Genomic DNA, 26,436 nt, shown 5'->3' with positions numbered 1-26,436 from the left:
AAAGCAAATTAAACAGTTTGTGAATACAGTATCTTGAAGTGCTAGGTCAATATACCCCACCCAATATTCAGTGACAGCAGTGTTACCATAATGTACGCACACTGGCACTCACAATAAGCTACTTCTTGTTAAGAGAAAATTTAAATTTTAGCAAGCAACTGAAAGCCATCGACAAAGGGCCTGATCAAGAGGGACACGGAACATTCCCAACCTTCAAAAGAGTCAATAGGAATTAAGATGTTCAGTAGCCGGCAGGACTAAGCCTTATGGGCCTAAAGCTCCCATCACGTTATTCAGTTATACTTGGGGCATCCTGGGCAATAATTTTCCTTCCCTCCTGAAATCTCCTCTCCCCTCCTCCTCTCATCTCCAGTTGCCCCACAAGAAGCTCAAGCATGGACTTTCTCCCAAATTCCCTGGGCTTCAAACAACTTGAGCAGGGACCCTCTTCCCAGTACCCCCTTTCCCACCCCTCTCCATTTGTAAGACCATAAAAGTGCTTTGTTTATTTCACATGAGGAAGAAACAGCCTTAAAACTGGGTTTTATACTAAAACAAAATCAGGCAGTGATCTGCAGCACAACAAGCATAATGCCTTCCAGTCACGTGTCACACACTGGCAAGTTTGCTTGTCGGTTTTCCTATTATGTTACCCCTTATTGGCCAAATACTTTACTTTCATGAGAAGCCCCATTAACATTACTGGGACTCACAAGTCAGATGAATAGAATTTGGTGCCCTGTATTTAAACAGGAGCAGTGGGATGGGGGTCCACAATGCATCAAGATGTGAGGAATTTCTCATTGTACAAATATAAAGTGTTGCTATTTATTAGTTTGCCCATACTACAGATTATGAAAACAACATATATAGAGGATGGTCAATTTATTACACTTATACTTGTCTGTTGGAATTTCATACATTTGCATATGAAAAGCAAAGTGTTGCATGAAAGTGAAAGATAGCTCAAACTGTAGCTCTTTTTCATTCCTACAGTCAAATGATGTCATGGTCTGCTGGGTGCATGATGACTCACATCTGGGTGTGTCAGGCAGTGTGTTCACTCACAAGTGGTTCAAACCATTTGATTAATTCACTGGCATCAAGCTAATGTGCATTTAGATAGCTAATATGCACAATGTTATATTATTATTGACCCATACAGGATATTTCTTCCCCAGAAAGTCCCTTCTCTGGGGTCTAAATTGGCTGATACCACTCAAGAAAGAGATCTTGGAGTCATTGTGGATAGTTCTCTGAAAACATTCACTCAATGTGCAGCGGCAGCCAAAAAAATGAACAGAATGTTGGGAATCATTAAAAAAGGAATAGATAATAAGACCAGAAATATCATATTGCCTCTATATAAATCAATGGTATGCCCACATCTTAAATACTGCATGCAGATGTGGTCGTCCCATCTAAAAAAAGATATATTGGAATCAGAAAAGATTCAGAAAAGGGCAACAAAAATTATTAGGGGTATGGAACGGCTGCCATATGCGGAAAGAATAATAAAATTGGGACTTTTCAGCTCGGAAAAGAAACGACTAATGGGGGATATAACAGTGGTCTATAAAATCATGACTGGTGTGGAGAAAGTAAATAAAGGAAGTGTTATTTACTCCTTCTCATTATGCAAGAACTAGGAGTCATCAAATGAAATTAATAGGCATCAGGTTTAAAACAAACAAAAGGAAGTATTTTTACACATAACACACAGTCAACCTGTGGAACTCCCTGCCAGAGGATGAAGGCCAAATCTATATTAGGATTCAAAAAAGAACTTGATAAATTCATGGAGAATAGGTCCATCAATGGCTATTAGCCAGGATAAACTGGGATGGTGTCCCTAGCCTCTGTTTCCCAGAATCTGGGAATGGGCGACAGGGGATGGATCACTTGATGATTACCTGCTCTGTTCATTTCCTCTGGGGCACCTGGCATTGGCCACTGATGGAGGAGAGGATACTAGGCTAGATGGATCTTTGGTCTGACCCAGTATGGCTGTTCTTATATCTTATGACCCGAACAGAACCAAGTACCTCACTTCCTTTAATTTTATTTTTATTTATTTTGGTGAGTTTAATGCTGGTGAAAGGTTCTGGATAATATCCTAGGAAAATAAAATCTTCTGTTTATCCATAATAAAGGCTGTGGCAGGGTATGACACATATCTGTGTCACCAAAGTGCCTCAAACCTGCTCTAGAAAGGCCAACTCTAGACAGAGTTTCAGTCTTCATATGCACTAAGCCTTCGTCTTTACCAATACAAATCGCCAACAAACCAACTCATGATTACCCACCATTCTCTGAAGACGTGTATATCTGTGCACCAGGGAACCAGAAAATGATTAGGGGTACGGAACAGTCAGTTTATTTAGCATAGGCCATTGAACAACCACACTGATTTGTGAATTCAAAGTGCTAAGACCTAAACGTCTCTCTTCTGCCCTTATGTACCTCTTATACTTGTCTCACCTTGCACTGTCTAGTTCCTTTCCTTTACACTGAGAAGTCATCACTGAAGGCCTCATAGTTTAAATGATGTTGCTAATTATTTTCTGTTCAGCACAGATTTAGGCTGACTGACTTCATTTACACTGAGGCATTCGTTGATCGTATTTATCTTCCTCGTCTTGGTTTCTTTTGTACACATTAACTATTTATGATGAGACAATCCATGGGAAAGATATTAGGATCATAACAGTGCTGGGAGACTAGTCAGCACAGGACACTGAGGATATTGAGCCCTTTACCATGAGGACACCAGATTGGTTATAACCAGAAGTCATCACCAACTGATAGTTATTCAATGGCTCGCACAAGATAAAGATTGGCACATTTCATGAAGCCCATTAACACAAAAAGAAGCCTTGTCTGCAGTTCTAGCAGAGAATCAAGGAGTACAAGAGCACAGAGACTGAACCACTGTCAGTCATCCTTAGAGACAGATTGCTCCCCCCAGCTTAGCAGTAAGGGGTGAATCTCAAACTAATCAGAGGTCAGTTAAATATGCAAACAAATTTGGATGGTTATCCAAAGCTCATCCAAGTTTCTTCAGACCACAAAACTGGACAAATGGAAATTGCATGAGAGAAATATATAAAGGAAAAAAGTCATCCAAACTTTTCAGCACCTCAAAAGGAATTGGTTTTAATTTGATTCTAAATAGGAGTACAGGTTTGGCAGACGAAGCATCTACTATTTTTTCCCAAACTTGTTCACTCTTCCCTAGAGGTTGAAGCACAGTGGAGAGGCAGTTTGGGACAGCTTTTACAGCTGCTGTCTAATAGAGGTCTTCAGTCAAGCACAAAATTCATTTTTTTGACAGAATATCAATGTTTACTCTCCTTTCAGTGATTCTAATGCTAAAGAATAGGGCCTTTGAATACATTGTGATAATGGATAGAGTTTTCTTATTATTCCTCTTCTGAAAAAAATCTTATACTTCTAAATCATCTGAACAGGAATGGAATTCATGAAGTGGCATCAGAAGAATATTCGCTGTTTGAGCGGTTTATGAGATAATGAGATTTTAACATCTTTGGCTCAAGTAAGGTGGCAATGAAACCAACTCCCCCACTTCTTTAGATATTTTGAAATGAGAAGTACAGTCCAATCCCTCAGTAAGTGGTGACCTACAAAAAACCCTGCTATTAAATCCTGAGTTACTACTATATATGTTCAATTCACTGATTTGTCAGAGAGACCAGTACAGAAGTCCAGATAAAACATTTTAAGAGTTGGTAATTTGATACAAAGGAAAGTGGGGGAAAGATGGCCACATCTATCTAGACATACAGAAGTGGTTTAAAATATGCAACCCAAGTGCAAGTACGTTCATCTCATTTAACAAGGTATATCCATGGGCAGCTTGAAAGAGAAATGCAAAGCAAAGCCAATGAAATTTGAATGCCACAAATGCAAAAGAGACAACACCTTTTCAGGATAATTAGAAGTCACGGCTCTACTTAAAACATTTATCTGTTGGCTATTTTAAGTATCATACTGGGGATTTTCTACGGCTATTGTGAAGTTCTACTAAAATTCACTGAATTCTATATTAAATGAATATTTTCTGCTGCTGTTTGACTCTTACAAACATTCACACGGGTAAATTAAGAAAAAGTTACTAGTTGGGGAGTTAAATATTAAGCAAGACTTTCAAAATGCACATTGTTAGAAGAACCAGAGCATATCCATAAAGGAACACAAATCCATGGATTAAATTAGCATTGTGCCTATCTGGACTAAAAAGGAAAAACTAAACACACTAATCTTGGCAAACACATTTTTGGGTGCCACTCAAAGTAAAAGGAGGCTTTGTAATAGAGTGGGGCACAGGAGAGCTTTAGAAAGTAAGCTACATTGGCTGCTGAAGAGGAGGAATACAGAAACTTAGCAACACAACCTAATACTGCACAACCTAAGGAACAAGTAGTGTAGCAAGAGAGCGACAAAGAAATCTGACAATAAATATCACCAATTGTTGATTAGAACAATTTCCATCTCCCATATAAAAACCTGCTAGATGAGTTGGTGTATGGTTATCCTAGGTGACTTGTACATTGCTGACCAGATACAATCCATGATCTAAATTTTCACAATAAACCTTAATGGGATTAGGGATGAAGGAGCCATCTTGACAAAAACTAAAGCTATCCCAAACCTTTGCTTAAACTGAACTCTACATTTTAAGATTAAGACTTGTTAGGTACACTCTCACCAATCCACTATCTTCCATTGATAGGATCGATACCCACTACTGTCCTTCTTTGGAGAATACCCAGTATTACAAGAAATGTGGTAAATCTCATTATTACATGATCAAGGGCTAATGAGATGCACGCTTGGCGACACCACTGTGAAAAACTGTTCCACATTTAAAACAGGATCTTGGTTCACCTCGTAGTAGTAAGGAACTCCCTGAAAAGACACCCTCTTCGGGTCTTTTTTGGTTTTTTGGAGAGGGGTGGGGATATTTTCCTGGGGATATCTTCCTGGTGCTTTTAAGCAAGGTATAAAAGGTTCATTCACCATCATTTGGTCCTTCTTACATGCAGTGCTTTGTGGCAAAGGGCAATTGTGGGATTATTTCTATTTTGGGGAGAGAAGGATTAACTTGTTGTCATTATCTTACATTTCACTGCAATTAATTGCATAAGTCCACTTGCCTGCAAATGGATCTAAACAATGAGTTGCTCTAGAGTTTACTCTCATCTATTGATTTCATTACCCAACACATACAAATTTTGTTTCATTGCCTAATCCCATTATTTTGCAGCAACTTCCTCACAGCCACAGATTTGGTTCTAGTGCTGACTGCGAAGAGATGTCCATTAGTAACATTCTTCTTTTCCAAATTCACAATTCAGAACTTCTGTCTTTGACAGACAAACTATTTCTTTGCCATCTCTGTTTTTCACTTAAAATCTGAATTTCACAGACAGATCTGTGCATAGTCTCTATATTCAAAACTTCCAACATCCCAAGTAAAGTATGTTTCTGGCTTCCATGCTGACAATCCTGAATTCACATCTTTCCATTGAATTCCCATATTGTCCTCCATTTGTGTTTATAGTTTGGCTGACAAAGCCTAAAAGTCAGAAGATGTAGGAAACTACCCATTGTCACAGTTGCAGTATAGGAGTTACAGCACTTCGCCTGGTTTCAGAGAGAAACACATATCTTCTACTACTTCCCTCAGAATTCTAGATCAGAATATCAATACCAGCAGTATTTCTCTCCTCTTCCTTCTACATTCCACCCATTTCATTCCTGGAAATTGTGTGTTTTCCCAGGCCCAATAGTAGTAGTGTCTCTTGAGATGAACTTTAGAAATCCCACCCACAATCAGGAAGGGGAGGTTAAAGTGAAGAATGAAAACATCCTAAAGAAAATGGAGTTTTAGCTTGGACTTTTTCTCCAAAGGAACCTCAGAGACTAACACAGTTGGGTTGAGAGCATGGGAAGGACAGACAGAATTTAAACAGAAGTATCCAAAAAAAAAATGATAGAGACGACTGGGAAGAGAAATACAATGGAAACCCCTTTGAATCTTTACTACAGAATCATAATCTACAGAGTTTGAGATATTTTCATTCCTGGCAGTGTTCAGTTCTCAAAATCCTTGTCTAGTAATAGCATGACAAGCTTTTTCAGACAGAAACAGATAATCATTACAAACTTGGGGTACATTGTAGACTGGCCGGACTCACCCCTGTGGCACCTCCCGTTGGTGACTTCCGGGAATTAGCTCGATTCAGCTCTGGAGCGCCCTCTGCAAGGCTGGTGATCCACCTGTCCTCTGGTCCCCGTGTCCCTCCCTGGACCCGGTGCCCTATTACATGGGGTGCTGCCCCCCTGGTAGTAACCCCTTTCTCTCAGGGTCTCCCTCCCTGGGGAACCCCCACCCTCTATCCCCACCTTGCCTCAGTATATAGCTACTGCCAGTCATTGTCTAGCCCCACGCCCTTGGGCAGACTGCAGTATCAGCCTACTCATCACTGGCAAGGAGGGTTTGGACCTGCTGCCTTGGCCTACCCCTGGGCTGCCCTCTGCAACCCCCAGTACCTATTAGCCCAATGCTAGGCCGCAGCCTGGGGCTTTCCAGGCTACAGTTCCCCAGTTCCTCTGTCTTTCCCCAGCCCTGCTTCACTCAGGTACCTTATGTCCAGCTCCCTGCAGCCAGGCCCATCTCCCTCTATAGCTAGAGAGAGACTGTATTGGCTTCTGGCTCACAGCCTCTTACAGGGGCCAGCTGGGCCTGACTGGGGCATGGCCACAGCTGAGCCTACTTTCCCCAATCAGCCCAGGCTTCTTGCCCCAGCCTAAAGGCTGCTTTCTCCAGCCACAGCCCCTTCCCAGGGCTGTTTTTAACCCCTTCAGGGTAGGAGCAGGGGTCCACCCTGCTACATACATACATCTACACTATCCGCCGGTCGGCGGGTAGCGATCGCTCTATCGGGGCTCAATTTACCGCATGTAGTGTAGATGTGATAAATCGATACCCAGTCGCTCTCCCGCTGACTGCTGAACTCCAGCAGTGCGAGAGGCGGAAGCACAGTCAACGGGGGAGTGGCGGCCATCGATTCAGCGCTGCGAGGACACAAAGTAAGTAATTTTAATTCAATCTAAGATACGTTGACTTCAGCTACACTATTCTCATAGCTGAAGTTGTGTATTTTAGATTGATCTCCCTCCCCAGTATAGACCAGGCCTTGATGTGGAAAGTGCAAAACAGTAATGTATCCAAGGCCTGGTCTACACGGGGCGGGGGAGGAGATCCATCTAAGATACGCAACTTCAGCTATGAGAATAGCGTAGCTAAAGTCAACGCATCTTAGATCAAATTAAAATTACTTACTTCACGTCCTCGCGGTGCTGGATCAATGGCTGCAGCTCCCCCATCGACTTTGCTTCCACCTCTCACATTGCTGGAGTTCAGCAGTCGACGGGACAGCAATCAGGTATTGATTTATCTTGTCTACACTACACGTGATAAATCGATCCCCGATGGATCGATCACTACCCGCTGACCCAGCGGGTAGTGTAGATGTACCCCAAGGTAGTAACTGTCAAATCAGATATTGTCAGGTCTATTCAGATTAGAAGGGACACTAATTCCAGTACACAAACAACTATCCCCCTTCAACTGCAACTTCTTGTGATACCTCTAAATTTATTTATCCCACAATGCATTTTCATATGTGCTGTCTCTTAAGTTTATTACACAATTAGCTACAAAACTGTACAAATTGCTGGGCAGGCACAAGTTGATATGTAAAGTTAATGTGGGAGGAAGAGAGTGGTGAGTTGCATTCACCCAGAGTAAGTATACTCAATCATAACTATAGCAACTATAACAGAATAGATGCAACTAATTTGTTGTTGCTTTCAACAGCAACCAGAAAGCTATTTCACATCTATCAATGTTTATCAAGATTTGTTGATTTTCTTTTCTGAAATATAGTGTAGGACTACTAAGGTTACCAGGATATTTAAAAATCTGAAATATTCTGCATTTCTCCTAAGTGTTTCTAAAATGCATAGAAGGTAATGTCAACAATCATGGTGTGGTGTGTGTTTCTTTTAGAAGATGCCCTGAGGTAACACATATGAACTATGGACAAGGGGAGCTGCCACAGTAAGAGCAGAATCTCCTGAACTGGCATGAAAAGCCTATAGTTTATTAGCATGAAAGTTACAATTCAGAGCTCAGTTGTGCCTCTTACAATCACTAGGAAGCAGCTTTAGGAAGTGATTGCAGCAGGTGCACCGAGTGCAGTTCTTGGAGGCATTGTACCTCCAGCGGCTTTGGAGAAACACCCCTTACTACAGCTGTTGAAGGGGTATAGCCAACACTTCCCCCAGTGTGGCCATCTTTGTCCTCAAAGCAAGTAGGGCCATCGCCCCACATTCATAATGCACACAGGCGTGCACACACAACCCTACCCCTTCTCTGGACTGCAAGCACTATCAGCAGGCAGTGCTAGCAGTCCCCTCACTTGTGTTCCCCAGGCCTGCAATTAAATTATGGGTTCTCCCTGCACCATCTCTCCCTGTGAAAGCAGTTGTATCTGGCCCTAACGTATCAGTATTTATTCCATCCCTTGCATATCTTATTTATTTATTCATTGTGCTTTGCTGCAATTCATGCACTAGAACTAGGGATGCCTTTTTTTTTTGCTTATTCTGCATTGCAGGTACACCCCCACTTCACCCATACTCAATGCAAAAATAGGAGTTGAGGTTTCCCACCAAAATAATCTAAAACCAAAACATGCTGAGCCAAATTCATCCCTAGAGAATGAATTCACTCCATTGACTTCAATGTCATTATACCAGGGTGACATTAGCCTGATGTCTTCATTGTTATTACTGGCCAGTTTCCACCAGTAGGACTATTAGAGGAGTAAAGTACTACCCATTGTTAATAAGGGCGAAGAATCTGGCTTTATGTCACTGTCTTTAGTATCAATATGACTTTGGCCCACCATGAAAAAAGCATGCAGTATGATTTTTCTGTCCCTGGTGGACCAAATTCATATCCAACTCCATATCCATTTTCCAGGGAAAAATCGGATAAAATGTCACCAAAATCTTCTTATATAACAAGGTTTTATAAAGACTATTGCTCGCAGGAGATTTTCAAAGACACAAAGGGCAGTTAGGTGCACAACTCTCAGGCACCCACCTCTCATTTATTTCACTAAAAATCGCCTCCTAAATCTGCAACAGTTGTTATATAGAGACAGCCTTGACACTGCTTGAGAGTGAGGCATGTTATAGAGGTCAGATTCATGATCACAGTGGTTGCTTCTGGTCTTGGGATCTATGACACAGAAGTCACTCAAACCAACCACTAGTAAGGAAGAATTTTGGAGACTAAAGCTACACTCAGAATCGATCCTTTTGAATCATATATCTGAAGCTGCTTTCTTAAGTTTTCTCTTAATTTTCCACCATACATTTGCTAGCAAGATAAGGAAAGCAACACTTTGATTACCAGACATAGTGTTACACTAGGAAAATGCTAAGACTGTACTATTTGATATCTATAATAGCAAATGTCAAATCCAGTCTGGATACCAAGAATAGCTATCTTAGCATTAAAGTATACTCAGTTTGATCTATTACACGAACATATTTATGGTCAAATACTGATATCCTTACTAACCTTGATTAATATCATATCTGGGAATTGTCAGGTTGAAATCAATAGCACGAATTCCTGAAGTGAGGTACTACATAAGGTGGATAAGGGTATCAGAATCCAAGTGTGACTTTGTCTATTTTACTCACACACACACACACACACACACTCTGTAGCCCTACCCAGCATCCTAATCTCAATAGCTAGCCTACTTCCGTTTCCTTTCTCCCCTTCATTAGCAGATACCTGTTCTGCAAAGCAACTCTCTCACCTACAACATCAAAAATCAACTAATTCAATGCTAAATTCCTGCAGCAAACTTTTCTTCTCCTTCACCTCTTTTAAATAAACAAATAGCACAAGAAACTGAACAGAATTACAGTATGGTCATATTTAACTTTTAAAAATCATTCTAGTACCACAGACCATCTATCAACAAATGATATTTTACAAAAAAAAAATAAGCATGAGTGGTAAAGAATAGTGCTTTATAGTTAGTATTATTTATTATAATAATAATGCAATATTATTACCTTGTCATAAAAATCATCCTGACATACAGTCAAATCTCCATATGGTAACTGATGAATAGTATGAATTTAAATAAAACAAAAAGAAACATGTTTATTATGACAAAAAAGGATAAATTTGTAATTAAATACACTGTCTTCCCCAAAAAGATTTTTTTTATTTGACAAACTATTATAAGTAGGTAGTTTTAATTTTACATTTGCCAACAGCGACACCTGCTGGAAATTACTGTAGTCATATTTTCTACACTTTCAGACTGATGCCATAATATGATAGATGATATGGTACTGTGATTCCACTCTGTTCACATACACATTTGCCAACATAAGGTTAAATTTTTGCATCAAATGCTTAGCTTTAGAGCAAGTACATTAAGGAGCAGTGATATTCAACTAATCTTTTAGCGCCTGTTTGGAGTGTCAGATTAGTATGTTTGTACAAAACATTTTCCGGTTTTGTCTCAAATATTTTTTAAGTATTATTATACTTATGAAATCAACACTCCGGGAATTACAATGACACTGGGACTGTGAAGGGCCTATTAGCTTTTCTTCCTTAAATCTCCTTTTGAGTGGTTTATAAAAGCAATTTGTCATGCAAGCTCTCATGCAAAATGTCACAACCAAACTCAATTGGTTCAACTATATTTTGGGGAGACAGTGCCGTGCAGACTGGCAAAAATAAAGCATTTTGGCTTCCAATTTTTGAGGACTCTAATGTAAACATTGCTTCATTTCAAAAACAATAACAAGTTAACTCCATAAAATGAAGAATGCTTTTGCACTAAAAATGTGGGAAACAACTGATTTATTTACATGGAAAAATGGATAAATATATATTATTTTCTTTTCATACTGTTTTCAGCACACACTGAGTTGCATACTACATATGGATCTTATGCAAATGCCCTTTGATTTCAAATGAGACTTTGCATACTAAGGAGTCTATTTTCCCATCAATGCAGAAGAGATTTACGCACATAAGTCCCATTACCATTAATGGGACTCACCCACATAAATCCCCTGCACATTGATAGACCCTTAGGATTTACATTGAAATGGGTCCTTTAGAGCCATTACAATGTCAACCTTTTGCCAGGATTTTGTGTATTAACAATACTAAATAATACGTGGCAATCTTAATGTGTAAAATCCCAGCAAAAGACACAACAGAGTGATATGAACAGACTAAGACATTTCTTGCCTTTACTCAGTTTAATTCAGATCCTTAATTACACTTTATTTCTTGTATTTAATACCCATTGTTTTCTCTATAAAAGACAGTACTTTGCTGTATTCTGAAATAGGCCCTCTTTCTCGTAGCCCAGCACTGGCTAAAGGATAGTTCAGTAGATTGTCAATACATCACACATACATTAGACAAATACTTGTCAGGGATGGTCTAGATAATACTTAGTCCTGCCATGAGTGCAGGGGACTAGACTAGATGATCTCTCGAGGTCCCTTCCAGTCCTGTGATCCTATGATTCTATTATTTCCATTTTGCTTCTGATCACGCTTCTCTCTCGTGAACTCGCTTTCTTTAGCTGGCTACCATCTTGCAGGCCATCCTCAACATAAACGTAGGAGGCGGGGAAGCCAATTTCATCGAAACTATAAGAGTAGTGTTAGTATGCTAATTGGTAATCAGTGAGCCATAATATCCTAAACATGTCGCCTTTGCCTTATAGGTCTACAAGTAAAGTGGATGCCACCCTCCAGTCCTGGGTATAATGCACAGAAAAGCACAATACTGTTGCTATGCCAACAAACTGAGTATAGTACCATTGCTGTGCCATTAAAAAGCCAGCATTTACCACCTATATTGTCCAAAATATTTTATCACAGATATATCTTAGGTTAATACCAGTGAGAAATACCAGTGTGATGACCCAGTATTTGGATGACATTCTGAGTGCACACTGACATGCCATTCCATTTTCCAAATGCATTCCCATTTGAAAGGGTTTGTCTGATCTTCCATTGAGCAAGAGTATATGACATGCATTGTTTTGGACCTACAGATTACTGTAATTTCTTCCTTTATACAGTATGGTGAGATGTGCTAGGGGCTCAAGAAGCAAACCAAAATGTACAATGAGTAAAGGAGGAGTTTAGTTTGGGTTATATGCTGTTCAACTTTTTTATTGCTACTGTCAAAGACAAAAATGAAATACAGAAAAACTATATTATCATGAACATTGTGACAGAACTGGATAAAAACTTGGAATGATTTAAAGAAAGAGAATCTTAACTCTGAATTCTCACTATCCCTGATATGTTGATGTACAAAAAAGTATGCATAAAACTACAAATGTATGTCTGAGAACCAAGCAAAAGCCTCATCCTAGAATTTCTGCCATTCTGTTGCACTTCGTGTAGGATTTTCCCCCCTACTCATTTGATAGATATTCAGGATGGGAAACCTAGAATCCCTGTGAATCCTGTGGTTATGTGTAAATTAATCTGGGTGTAAGTTCCAAAACTGTCTATGTGACTTAGGTGCACAAGCCCATTGATAAAGAGTTGTGCTCCTAAGTCACTTAGATAATTCAGACAATCTTACCCTTAATGGCTTTTTCTCAATCTCCACATGCATAAAATGAGGTTAATACATACAGCAGTTTCAAACTGTTTGGGGCAGGGACCATATTTTCTCTTTGTGCTTCACATGGCGGCTAATGTGCTATTGGCACTGAGCAAATAAGAGAAAGCTCCTGAAGCATAGCAAGTAAGGGCTAAATTTCTGGGAAATGGCAGCAAGAATACAAGATATGTAACCATGGCAATTCTTGATCCTATGAACAGGGGAAGCTGCTCATTGTGGACCAGATCCTACCCTTCTCTGTACTGAGGTAAAACTCTCACCAACTTCAATGTTAAGTCCTCCTCAACAGGGACTACAAAGGGATCAGGCTCTAAGCGTTCAACACAAGAATCACCACAGTTAAGTACTTTGTGTTTTAGCTGCTATCATCTGAAAATGTAGCCCTAAACTATCACAGTGCAGGAAGAGCAGGGAAGGCATTATGTCCATCTCTTAGGGTGGAGGGAAGAGAGAGGGCCTCACATTGGCCAGAGTAGTCAGCCTTGACCGTTCCACAGGTCCTCGGCGAATTTCTTTCAAAAGGATATAATGGGTGGGATGTGAGCAAGGTCTATATTTATGTGCATCTGCCACTGAGGCAATGGCTCCTACATTCAGCCATTATTTTGCAAATCATTCCTGCTACTAACAGGAACAGGACACATAAGGAGCCAGCACCCAAAACTTTGTTCAGAACAGCAGTTCTTTGTCAATCACAAAAGTTCAAAAATCATGAATCAGATGCCAGGGGAGTCTGTGTGACAGTGTGTGAGTAGCTTTGGGCTGACACACCAGTCCGGGCACTTGGTAAGCATCGCCATGTGGGGAAAATTGGGGAAATAACTGCTTCAGGATTGAATGATTAACCAAGTGGCTCAGCTCATCAGCAGAGGAGAGCTAAAAGAAAGACAGGAAGAGGAACAAGGGAAGGCTGGAAGGATAGAGAACCCCAGGATCTGAGAGAGATGAGATCTCTTTCCCTGTCATCCACATTGTAAATAAAGCACTTGATGTTGAACTTGCCACAAGTTCTGCACAAAGACTGTTTCTGGAGAGGAATCTAGGGTGAGGGAACCCCACCCTGTGACAAGTGGGGGCTTGTCTAGAATCCTCCAGCCTTCTGAGAAGGCATGGCAGACCAGGCAGCCTAGAGGAACTCAGGCACTGGGTAGTGGAACAGCAGGAGGAGTTACAGAAAACTCTCCCAAGAATTTCAACAGACCCAGTGACAAGAGAAAGAGTCCTTGTTATCCTGGGAAACAGAACACCACCCCCTATAGGAGTTTGCCATCAGCCAGACACAGTTACAGCAACAGTTTACGGAGAAGCTATTGAATCTCCTGGCAGGTGGGGGTACCTGGTCAGTGGGCAAAAAACTGCGCAAGATAGGCCTGACAGATGAGCCCATGCCTTTTTATTTACATTTGAGTGGGTGGTGTCAGGGGCAGTCTAGAAGAAGATGCTATGGGCCATCTCAGGAGAAGCCCATGCCCCTTATATGACATTGAGTGGTGCACAAGCAGCCAATTATGATATCATAAAAGCAATCATCCTCGATCAAATAGGGCTGTCTCCAGAAAGGTACAGGGAGAAGTTTTGGTCAGCATGATGGTTGGAGGGGACACATCCTAGGGCTTTTGCCCAAAAATTAACTGATTGGTCCAGGACAACCCAGGAATTGGGGAGATCGTGGACTCCATGATTTTGAAGCAAAGATTACAGTCTCCCTGCGGTAAGCAGGGTTGAGTGCAGGGATACCTTAAAACCTGCTGTAAAACTCACTGAGAAGTTTGTGGAGGCAGGCATCCCTAATAAACCAGTCTGTTCATTTAGAGGACATGATCCTGGGAGGAGAGGAGGGAAGCCTCCAACAATAAAGACACCAGGAAAGAAAAGAGAGGACGAAAAGGAGACTCATTCCCGTACACCCACAAATTGTGTGTAATCAATGTGGGGGTTCCAGACACTTGAAAAGGGACTGCCCCGATATGTCATTTCACTGAGTTCTATGAGTGGAAAGAAACCTTTTGGGGGGCCGTCAAAACAGACACCCACTATCTCTGTGAGACTGAAGTGCCAACAATTGATGGCCCTGATTGCTCAGGAAAAACTGGGAAAAACCCTGTTGGAGGGTGACAGGAGAGAGAGTAAAACTGATGTGTATTCACAGGGAAGAGAAAAATCTGTACAGTGGCCAGAGTACCTCTAGAAATTTGGGGAACAATTAGATGGAAGCAGGTTGGGGTTATCAGGGCCTTGCCTCACCTGGTATTAATCACAACAAATTCGAGTCCTTTTCCTTTAAGAAAAGGAAGAAATGCTCAGTAACCCAAATGGCCAGAAAATGCAGGCAGGCAAGGTATAGCACAATAGGCCCAGAACCCACAGTGGGGGATAGAAAAAGAAGAAATGGTTAGGGGACATCTTAGACAGGAGACAACCCAGGAACCCAATGGCCTGGGGGAAGACCCCCAAGGTTGAGGATAATAAAAAGTGATCAAAACTAGAACAATGTTTGGTAAAGAAGGTAGGCAAAATGGTATGTGAGAAGATTGAGAGCCAGAGCGGTCCAGAGCCAGGACAACTGACTGTGATAAAACCAGGATAACCTGGGTGAGACATCAAAACAGGAAATAACCCCAATAAGGCAAAAGGGTATCTGTGCTGTGAGGACAGCCAGGTAGAGACAGAAGTAGGGGTTAAACCCTGCCTCCCCCCCAAATGAATGCAGCTACTGTGGGTGGAATATGGTGAAAGCTTCCACAGCAATACCAGAGAGCCAGTTAAAAGCAACCCTGGCCACAAGAGGGGATGGTAGCTCTCAGAGGAAAGGCTGAGCTTGGAGGAAGGAGAAAAGACCCTGGCAGGAAAACAAAAGGCAAGGGAGTGTGACAGAGTGAGAGTAGCCTTAGTCTCTGGGCACTTGGTAACCAACCCACATGGGGAAAGTTAGGGAGATAATTGGTTCAGGCTTGAATAATAAACCAATTAACAAGGTGGCTCAGCTCATCAGCTGAGGAGAGCTAAAAGAAAGACAGGAAGAAGGGAAGGCTGGAAGGAAGGGCCAGAGAAGCCCAGGATCTGAGAGAAGTGAGATCTCTCTCCCCCTCCCCTAATCCTGTGCCTAGGGAGAATGTTAGAACCTTGAGCAGAGGAGAACGTGTTCTGCTATAATCACACTGTTTGCAGAGAAGCATCTAAGGTGAGGGAACTCCACTCTTCTAAATTTTTGAACCGCCTCTGCCCAGACCAGAAAGAGAGGTGGGGCTGTGTGAGAGAGAGAGAGAGAGAGAGCTGATGTTGCCAAATCTCCCCAGTGCATTGAATCAGGCAATTCTGGTAGAGCAGGTAGGAAGAGGGGGGAGTGCAGACTGACTCATTCACAGGAGTGGTGGAGAGAGGAGGGAGGAGAGCTGCCCTGGGCTGTTAGATTCCTTTCTGCTCCCTTCTCCACCCTCCTCTTCTGTGGGAATGGAGTTAGCTGCTCTCTCTCCCCTACCCAAAAATCTCTCTGTCACCTCCTGTAAGGAGGAGAAAAGCTCTGCCTGCCTCCTGCAGCAGCCCTGGTTGGCTGCTCTTCCCTCAGTGGTGGGGAAGTGGGGAAGGCAGCCAATCAGAAGAAGTTTTTCTCAGAGGGAGGGATGAAATTTGGGAGACAGTTTGGAGCTTTTGGTGTCTCTTGATAGGCTGCAGTCCAGCCAAAGTCATAGTGCTCAGAGGAAATTCCAAGAGTTGGCAACACTGGCGCAGGCTCCTAAAATCAGACATTTATTCCCGTACAATAGGAACTCAATAGGAACTGTTGTAATTTGACTATCTACAATCCTTGTTGCCTACACACTTTCATCTGCTACTAATCTCTGTTGAACTGGACTCAGCCAGGATGCTGATGAGCATTAATGCTACTTTTTGCCACGTATTAGCTTGACCATTTGGGTGGAGTCAATACATCTCCTTCCAGACCCCTGTCCAAATCTGGCCCTTAGTAAAGAGTTTTTTCTTGTCTATATAAAACATATATAATATAGATTGCTATCTATTGGTAGGGAGTGGTGATATTTCTGTAGCTATAGTCTAAGTACCCAAAATTACACTTTTTTCTAAAAATGACATACTTTGGTAATGCAGTGTGTATCTCTAGTTCCTCCATGACTTTAGTGTCATCTTCTGCACTAAACTAGTCAAAATAACCTTTTTAGCTATTCTTCCTAGACAAAAAAACATTATTAATATATGTTAAGGTTGTGACATGAAGTGACAGAAGCCAGAAAAATTCAAAGTTAAGGCTGACACTATATCCTCAGTTCACACCGTTGGGATAAGACAAGACAATGGCAGTCTACACTTTGGAATTCCCAGGCTTTTGTTAATTTGTGTCACAACCTTCATACTCTTTAAACAAAGGGTTGTCTTTTCTTTTGAAAAAAAATTGTCTGTGAATTTTCTTTTCGTAATATTAGTTTTAAGGTGTTAAAGTCATGGAATGGTAGAGACAAGTAACCTGATAAAACTTAATGACTCCTCTGGCACTGGATAATTTATCTTGTAGCTAAATTGGGCCAGATTCTCACAGTGCAATGCATACAGGTACCTGCCAGATTTTCTTCCTAGCCCTTGGTTCTTCTACCACTCATGAGGGGGGAGCAAGAAAGAAAGAAAGGCTAATCCAGTATTTATGGTCACCAAACCCAGGTTCAATTCACTACTCAACTACTAACTTCTTAAGTGACCTTGGGCAAAGTCACTTAGTATCTGGCTGCCTGCATTCCCCATCTGTAAAACAGGAATCAGAGTACTCCCCTACCTCACAGGGATGTTGGGAGGATAAATACATTAAAGATCGTAAGGCACTCAGCTGTGACTGTAATGGGGGCTATGAAAATACCTATATAGATAGATGGGTTATTTCTGCTTAGGTAGGCGCATATGGGTTATCATTGCCTTGAGTTGCATTAATAACTCAAGCTTTATACAATATCCTTCTAAAATTACAGATGTCTAGTTCTTTATCTTAATGGTACGATATAACAGGTCTAGAGCAATGTATTCCAGCACAACTCCTACGCTCACTCCGACCCAACCAATCTGTGCTACCACTGCTTTTCATTTAATAATTTCTCTCTTAACCTCTATATTTCTTTTATGTATTTTTATGCAATTCCTGTTAAGAAAATAAGTCTAATTTTGGATAAAAACTATTTAGTCTTCTTTCCCTAACTCATTTTTCATACTTGTAAAATGGGGGTAGTAATATGTAGTCACATCACAGAGGTATCATGGTTAGAGAACTAGCATAGGACTTGGGGGACCTATGTTTACCTCCACACTCCACCAAAGGCTTCTCCTGTGACACTGAACAAGTCACTTTGACTCACTCTCTGCATCAGTTCTCCATCTATAAAATGGGGCTAATAGTACTGCCCTACCTCACAGGAGTGTTGTAAAGAAAAACTACATGAAAGACTGTGAAGTACTCAGCCACTACAATAATGATGGGGGGTCATATAAGTACCATAGATCCGTAAGTTTCCGCAGGGAGTGGTATCAGGGTAAAACTTTGCATTTATCATCAGTCAATGGTTTGTTTTGAAAAATGGCAATATTCCTCCCCCACTCCCTTGTTCCCACAGCGGAAGTCAAATAAGACTTCCACTGAATGCTGACTCAGGCTTCTAAGAATCCTGCAACTCCAGTCCCCTAATCCCCTTCAATCCAAACAGGAATTAAAGCTGGTGAAATGCACATTATGCAGGGTGCAAGTGATTCAAATCCAGCCTTGTCTAGGTCTGAAAAGGTTTATTGTCCTAATAGGGCCAGGCCCAGTAAAACTGGAGGAAAAGGGGGAAATATTCTTCTAAGATGACTTGTTGCCACATTTGGAGTCTTGCCTTGTCCATTTCCAATGTTCATTGTCCCAGCACCCAAGAAGTGGGATTTATGTAACATTTTGTCTGATATCACTTGGATTTGTTACAATACCACCAGCTGATATGATGCTACAGGACACTATGCTAGTCAACCAGGATTTTGGAGTTTAGAGGCTTGACACAGTAGTATTGCAACACTGTGTGATGGGAGATAGAAGGGAAGATTTTTTAGTTTGTGAGAAGGACTAAACAGATCAGTGTGTCCAGATCAAGAACCAGCTAGACTGATCATTCATCTCCCTAGCTGCAACCAAATCATCAGATTTGGCTCAATGTAAATATACCTCCCCGATCAAAACAGATGCCAGCCTATTCTGCAGCCCTTACCCAAGTGCTCATGCTGAAAATTTATCATTGCCTCTTTACCGTGTCTGGCACCCCTTTACTTAGTCTCTTGGTGCTTCTAGCTTGGGCACTTGTGGTTCGGCGACAGGCAGGGCATTCCAGGCTTTCACTAAAAGAACTTTAGACGGCTCAGAGATCTGAAACATTTAATAAATTAACACAAGCATGCTTGCTCCTGACAGCTGGAGGGGCAAAAGGAAGACTATACAGAAAATCTGGAGAGTTGCGTCATGAGGATGCTGGGGCCAGCTTCTGAAGGATGGGAGTCTTGATCTCTAAACATGGCACTTCAGGGGTTCCACACTAACATGTATCCCACACTTTCAGTAGTGTACTCAGTTTACAATGAGAAAGCTGTTTTTTCTAATTTCCAGCCCTGCAAACTCATCTGGAAGTCATGATGAGTTTTCTGATGCATGCATCACCCCAATAATAAAGATTCTGCATACCTACACCAGGCAACTGCATACCTGTTATACCTAGGCAACCCCATTAGCTTCAAGTTATGCCTTCAGCTGCACCCAGATGGATCTAGTATCAGTGGAAGAGCACAAGTATAACGTGGTCTTCTAATGCTGCCATGTGGGTTTACACAAATTTGCTCTGCACCTGGAGATGAGTTAATTATACTACTGATGGTGTATGAATCAGAAAACAAGAGCGTTAACTCTCATTGAGGTGCGTTGGTTATGCAGAGCTAGCAATAGCAAAAACTTATTTCTTCACTCAAGTCAATAGATTTGACTCTGGATAAATAAAGGGGTTTGATTTTAAAAGTGTCCAGACTTACACAGCTACTGGTCAGATTAGCACCACACTGTAAATGTCAGAGATTTGGGAAAAATGTACAAAATGTAGGATGTTTATCCAAATGGAACTAAATCTTTGGAATTTCATTTTTTTTACCCAAGAGATGTATGTCACAACCAGAAAGTAAGCCTTCTGACTACTGGTCAGAGCAGAAGTCAAGAGTTAGATACCAAGAAGTTGGAGTCTGAGACAGGCCAGATGTCAACACTGAGAGTCAGAAGGCAGGCATGACCAGGTTACCAAAAGATCAGAGTCAGGTAGTAGAACCAGGTATTGCAGGGGAAGCTTTCTTAAGCAAGGGGAACCCAATTACAGAGACAACTTCCTGGTCCTGTGCTTGGTTTAAATGGCAGGTGGGAACAAATCATGACTTCCAGTGTTCTGCCAATCAGCTCCCAGGACTGTTGTCCTCTGTCAGAGTTCAGCTTCTGACAAGCATTAGTAGATCACTATGTGGCAGCTTGGAGTGCCCTGGAATCCTGCCCTGTGGTCCAGGGTTCAACACCTGCAGTTCCTGATATCATACCAAGAGGCTGGTGTACTCTCTCTCAATCTTAGGTACGTATATGGCTCCCATTACTGTAATAGCTGAGCATCTTTCAATCTTTAATGTATTTGTCCTCAAAACACTCCTGTGAGATTGGGCAGTGTTATTAGCCTTATTTTATACATGGAGAATTGAGGCAGAGAGTGAGACAGACTAAATGACTTGCCCAAGGTCATATAGGAAGTTTGTGGCAGAGCATGAAATAGCAATCTAGGTCTCCCAAATCCCAGGCTAACACTTACCCACTGGATCATCCTTCTTCTTTAGTTTCTAAGCAGGGCAGGGAGTTGCAAATACAACATTTTTCTTTTCCCTAAAAATCTAGAGGCAAAATTGCAGATAGTGTCACTTTGCACAAAGCCCCCATATTGGGAAATTTGTCCAGCAACTGAAACTTGTCAAAAACAGTTATAGTCTCATGCATGATTAACTACTGAAATAGCAGTATCACTTTGGGGAACAGAGTACCAGAGAGATTCGTGTCTGACAGTCGACTTCCATACGGAGATCACATCATCAGGGCACATCTAGCAGTTCACACAACCGTGAGTGAACAGGGAAATCGAAAGAGCATTTCAGACCATTATAATCTGCTGCAAAGTTCTGTTCACTTATATGCAGCTCTCTTGGCCTACAGAGCCAGGTCTCTATAAATTCTACCTGCAGCAACTTGGGGTTATTTTAAAAACAGTCTTGAGTCTCTACCCCATCCACAACAGAGTACACAGACCCCCGCTTAATAGAGTCCAAACTCACCCATCTCCCTGGGACTTTACTTGTAATTCAAAAACAAGAACATAAACTGTAACCTAAGCTTTCTGTCACAGCGTGGCTGTTCCCATGGATTCATGCCAGGATCACTTCTTACCCATAAAGACACTCCACATTTCTTTATAACAAGTTAGAACTAATTGCACCCACTTGCCAGAGCAACTGAGCAATTGTTACCCTGGACATCAATGCAGAGTTCTAGCACCAAAGCCTGGTGTGATTTAACAGAAGAGTACAACATTCCTGTCTAAAGTCTTGGAGTTTGTCAGCCTGTTAGGCCATCGCAGCTTCTGATAGACTATGCAAACTGCCTACCTACCCCTCCAGTTTCTGCTGCACATTGCCAGGTAGCAAGAAATTGACTTCCTGGGAAACAAAATACCTTTGGTTTGGGGGGCCTTCATAACTGTTTATTAAGGCAAACTTACAATAATGTTAACATACTACATCTTACATGACTTTTTCAGGATCAGGTTAATCAGGTTCAAAAGAACCTGGCTAAAGGTTCTGGCTTGCTGGCTGCTCTTCCTCTGAGTACACTAAAAAGGGTGACCAAATTTCTAAATTCTTTTCCTCTTTTTGATGCTTCTCTTACGTACCTACTTGGTGTGAAAACTGTTCCATTATAACGACTGTCCCTAGTTTACTATACCACAGTTCCATAGGAGGAGGAGTCACATTTTGCAATGATGTGCAGTACAAAGTCTAGTACAAATAGTAAAAAAGAAAAGAAAACTTGTTCTGTTTAAAATGTAGATCCTTTACTGGAGCATTAAGTGAGAAGGTCAGGGGATCTCTAGGAATCCGGCATTTTGTCATAAGATGAATCTCTTTAATAATATGCTCCTCAAACCGTCAAATTCCCGGGCCGTGCGTGCAAATTTGTTCCTCTTTCCCCACCACTCCTCCAACAGAGAGCCTCCCTAGTAGCAAAGATATGAGGGGTTTAAACTGGAGCCAAATGCCACCTACAGAGTCATTTATAAATATTTTCTTTATGAGCTACACAAATTGAAGATAGAGAGACCCATTCATCCAGATCAACTTCTTTGTCCAATTTTCTCTCCTGTCTTTCCATCTGGGTAGTTTTCTTATCAACATCTTTTTCTATCAAAATTGTATACATCTTAGAAATTAAACCTTTTGGTCCAGCTTGCTCCTCGGTTGTTATTTTTTTCTCTTTTTTGTTTTTTTAACTACACACGGAGATTGCAACATGCCACAGCTTCCCCTCTGCCCATGAGTGCAGGTACACAACAACAGGGCCGCCCAGAGGGGGGGGCAAGTGGGGCAATTTGCCCCAGGCCCTGGGCTCCACAGGGGCCCCCACGAGAATGGCTGAGGCTCCCTCCCCGGCCCCACCTGACCACGTCACCGCCCCTCTCCCGGAGCCTCAGCGCATCCAGCAGCATCCCTGGACAGCTGCAGCATGGCTCTGGCAGGGCCCCTGAGCTCTGCCCCACTCAGAGCCACGTGGTAAGGGGGTGGGACTGTGAGCTCCAGACTGAGCGGAGGGAGCTGAGCTGTTATTTAGTGTACATCTCACTCCTTGACTGGAGGAAATGCATATGGTACATATTATTACATAAGTAAATCTACAATCAATCTGCAAGCATGCCTCTGCCTGTGTTACAGGGGTAGGCCATCAGGTTATGCCCTGTGTTCCCAATCTGGCAGTTGCAAACACCTTCCCATTTTTATAACTAAATGAAAAGGAAGGGGGCTCAAAACTATGAGAGGAGTTCCAGAAAGTTGTTTTTGTTTTGTTTTTTTTTTCTGTTTTAACATGAGATCATGGTAGAGAAAAGTGGAATATGTAGGTCATGCTGGAGAACAACTTTTATATTCACTATGGGGACCTCTAGCCCCAGTTGTTCAGAACCGCTGTTCTGCATCCCACATCCCAGCAACAAGTCCTAATTTACCAATGTTCAGGCCAACATATACTGCAGTTAGCAGAAAAAAAGCTTATATTTCTTTTATTAATCTGTTTCCATCGAAGGATGTCAATGATGTGCTGATAAAATTACATTTAAAAAAGCCCTTGTTACTGGACGGATAATGGAAACCCACCCAATCACTTCACAGTGCCTGAAGCATTTAGCCCCATATCAATGAATCCAGTTGGTGGTTAGGACCTCCAAAAGAATTTCTGGGACTAGAGGACATCAAAGTGCTAAAAGCCCTTACCCATCTCAGCATTTCCTCATCACTCTTAGTACCTTTTCCCATTACTTCCCTGTTTACCCTATTCCTGCCCTGTTTCCATTACTTTCTGCCCCTTTTCCACCCTTCTTTGCCTCTTTAAGGAACAATCAAAAGCAACAATCCTTGAAGAGGCATTTTACCAATTACGAACCTCCTTGGTTCTACCTAGGAGCATTTTTCATAAGGAGCAGGCCAGCAGCATCATGAAACCCCATCTGCATTCACCACAATGGGGTGGGAGGCCCTAAATAATCTAAAAAAGAACAGGAGTACTTGTGGCACCTTAGAGACTAACAAATTGATTACAGCATAATCTCAGTGACTGTGAAGAGTTCAGCTTGAAGGAAACATTTCTTGTAGGGAGTCCAGACCCGAGAGGGTACATGAAGTCGTGGAATTATCCTCTTCTGCCCTAGTGGTTGGAAACATCAAGGCATTGGGGGTTTTAGGCTGCTGAGGGGCAATTTAATACTCTGCTCCATCCCATCCCAATTCAGCAGGGATCAAATGTGATCAACAAACTATATATACAATGTAGTTCAATAAAGTTGGCAGCCCCCATAACTATTGTGCTTACTAGATGAAGAGACCCCCCCCGAGTGTGCACTTTCTTGTTGTTTGAACTACACTGGCTTGTGTTCTCAGACTATAAGTCCTCTGTGGGAGGTACTTTGTTACTTCTTGTCCCCTCCCTTAGCTATTACAACAGTTCTCTTCTGAAAGGCCAATATATTAAGAATGTGGTAATTATGCATGAAAATTAGGCAGGCAACTGCATGCACATTTGTCTGAAAGTTTAGGGCATTCTGTTGCCAAGATTCCCTTACCTAGAAGAGTATTAGCAACAGGTGATGCAGGACATCTTTATTACAAAAGCTGTTCTATAGTAGTACTTTATGCTTCAGTAGGGCCATCCATGAGGTTGATCTTGCAAGATGCTAAACATCTTAATTCTCATTTAAAGCAATTAGAGATGGAGGTCCTCCACATCTGTAAAGATGGGGATCCTCAGATGGGGACCAAAGGGCTTTACAGACATTAACCCACAAATATTAATGCAAAGTGGGTATTATAACCATTATACAGAAGGATGAACTGAGTCACAGACAGGTTAGGTGACTTGTCCATAGTCACACAAAAGGTCAGTAGCAGAGTCAGGATGAGAAACACTGAATGGAGGCCTAGTCCACTGCTCTAACCATTCAACTCCACTCTTTAACCTTAGGCAAGTTCATAAAAGGGAAAAAGTAGCATGGGGAGAACCTTTGCCTCCAACTACATGGCCCAACGTTGGAATGTAAATGTTGTTATTCTTTATTTATTTGTATTGTGATAGGTCCCAAACTTCCCAAGCAGAATGGGGGCTTCATTGTGCTAGGTGCTGTGCACATAAGAAGACGATCCCTGAGCTCAGGTAATACCATAGAGACAGCACTATCTTGCTTTAATACTGTCTTCAGTATTAAATACTTGACTGAAGTGTGTTCTGTCTGCTATATTAATATATGGAGGCTATATCTGAATACTGTTTTATAAGGTATGTGTGGAGGGGGGCTAAAGAGACTCAAACTATTTAAAAAGCCAGGAGACAAGTAAATTTTAAGTCCATAATTTTGCCAAAATAAACATTCTTGAATGTCAATATATAATCCACTTCTGTAGAGCACGTCTTCTTTTATTATAAGCGATACTATCCAAAGCAAAAATAAGTCAATTGAATTTATGCAAGATTACATAATTCGCTGTAAGAAAGTTTCCCACTTATTCAATAGCTATTGTATCTCCTCAGTCTACAAGTCATGATGATCCAACATCATATCAGATAGCGTAGTTATTAATTTCATGTATCTTTTCTTTCAAATCAATAAGTATGAAGAGTGACAGACAGCCAAGATCTACAGCACTGACAATTTCCAAAGAAACCTCTTGGAAATATACCATTTTTGCTGTTTTATAAATCAGTCATTAGGAGGCAGCAAATGGCTCAAAACCATGTGAGATGATAAATGTTGTAGGAAGTTGAAAAGGGATAGAAAGGACTAGGAGTGGAAAATATATTCAGGTACGAAAGTGACTTTCTGATTGGACTGGAGATGTCAGATAAGATAGAGTAAGTACTTTAGATCCCAAATCATTTAATAAAGGTGTTCTAATCATCCATTAAACCAGATCTAGATAAACTGCACATGATTCCTCTGATGATTTGGTAGTATTAAAAACCACACAAGGACAGAAAATGTTCACTATGTATGACTTCCCATAATATACTTTCTAAGTTGATGTCACAAAATTACACGTGTATTCACAATTATTGCTAGCCAAAACATGAAAATAATACAAAATATACTTCATAGCATTTCATCCAAAACAAAGAATAGTTCATGACTGAAATAATATCAAGATTTTCAACTCACTTAAAGTTTTCATTAACCTAGGTATAATTAAATATCAATGCAGTTTTTTTTTAAATTTTACTTGCAAAGTGTTAATGGTAAGATCTTTGATAGGCTGTAACATTTATACCTTTTCTCCAGTGTATAATATAAAGGCAGACTAAACCAATAAGTTTCCAACATCAGAATTTCCACTGTGTCTGTGGATTGTTGTTAAGGAGAATCAATAATTGTTGCCAGCAAGCTTATATCATATGCCATCAGAAAGCTCTTTTAAAAATGTATTGATATCCATAAACACATAAGTGGAGAAGTGAGCAGCAATTTAGCAATCTACGCAAGTCTATAAAGGTGGAAAGAATAAAACTATGGGCTAGGTTTGCACAATTATACATAACTCCATACGTGGCATTTTCACATGCTGTACTATCCTCTGTGTGTGTGTGTGTGTGTATATACATACACACACACCACTATTACCAATACTATTATAAAAGCATGCAGCAATAGTAAAAAATACAAGGATATAGAAACAGTTGAATCAGAGCTGGTATATTACATATTAATAAATGCATACTGCTGCATAACAGCAGTGTTAGCAATATGGCATTTGCAATTAATCTAATCCTTTCAGCTTCACTAGATTTAACATGAATTATT

The 26,436-nt window shown here is 41.2% G+C and overlaps 1 protein-coding gene and 1 long non-coding RNA gene across 3 annotated transcripts in view; one reads left to right on the top strand and one right to left on the bottom strand.

Annotated features, from left to right (window-relative positions):
* DNAJC19 (DnaJ heat shock protein family (Hsp40) member C19) overlaps positions 1-26,436 on the top strand; it is a 734,312-nt gene that overhangs the window by 639,556 nt on the left and 68,320 nt on the right. The gene's annotated exons all lie outside the window — the stretch shown is intronic.
* The window catches only part of LOC127056465 (uncharacterized), a 402,113-nt gene that overhangs the window by 334,120 nt on the left and 41,557 nt on the right, over positions 1-26,436 (bottom strand). The gene's annotated exons all lie outside the window — the stretch shown is intronic.

The sequence above is a fragment of the Gopherus flavomarginatus genome, chromosome 8 (assembly GCF_025201925.1).
Source record: "Gopherus flavomarginatus isolate rGopFla2 chromosome 8, rGopFla2.mat.asm, whole genome shotgun sequence".
In the NCBI taxonomy this organism is placed as follows: domain Eukaryota; kingdom Metazoa; phylum Chordata; order Testudines; family Testudinidae; genus Gopherus; species Gopherus flavomarginatus.
Note: the sequence above shows the minus strand (reverse complement) of the source record. Positions and strands in the feature narration are given on the sequence as shown.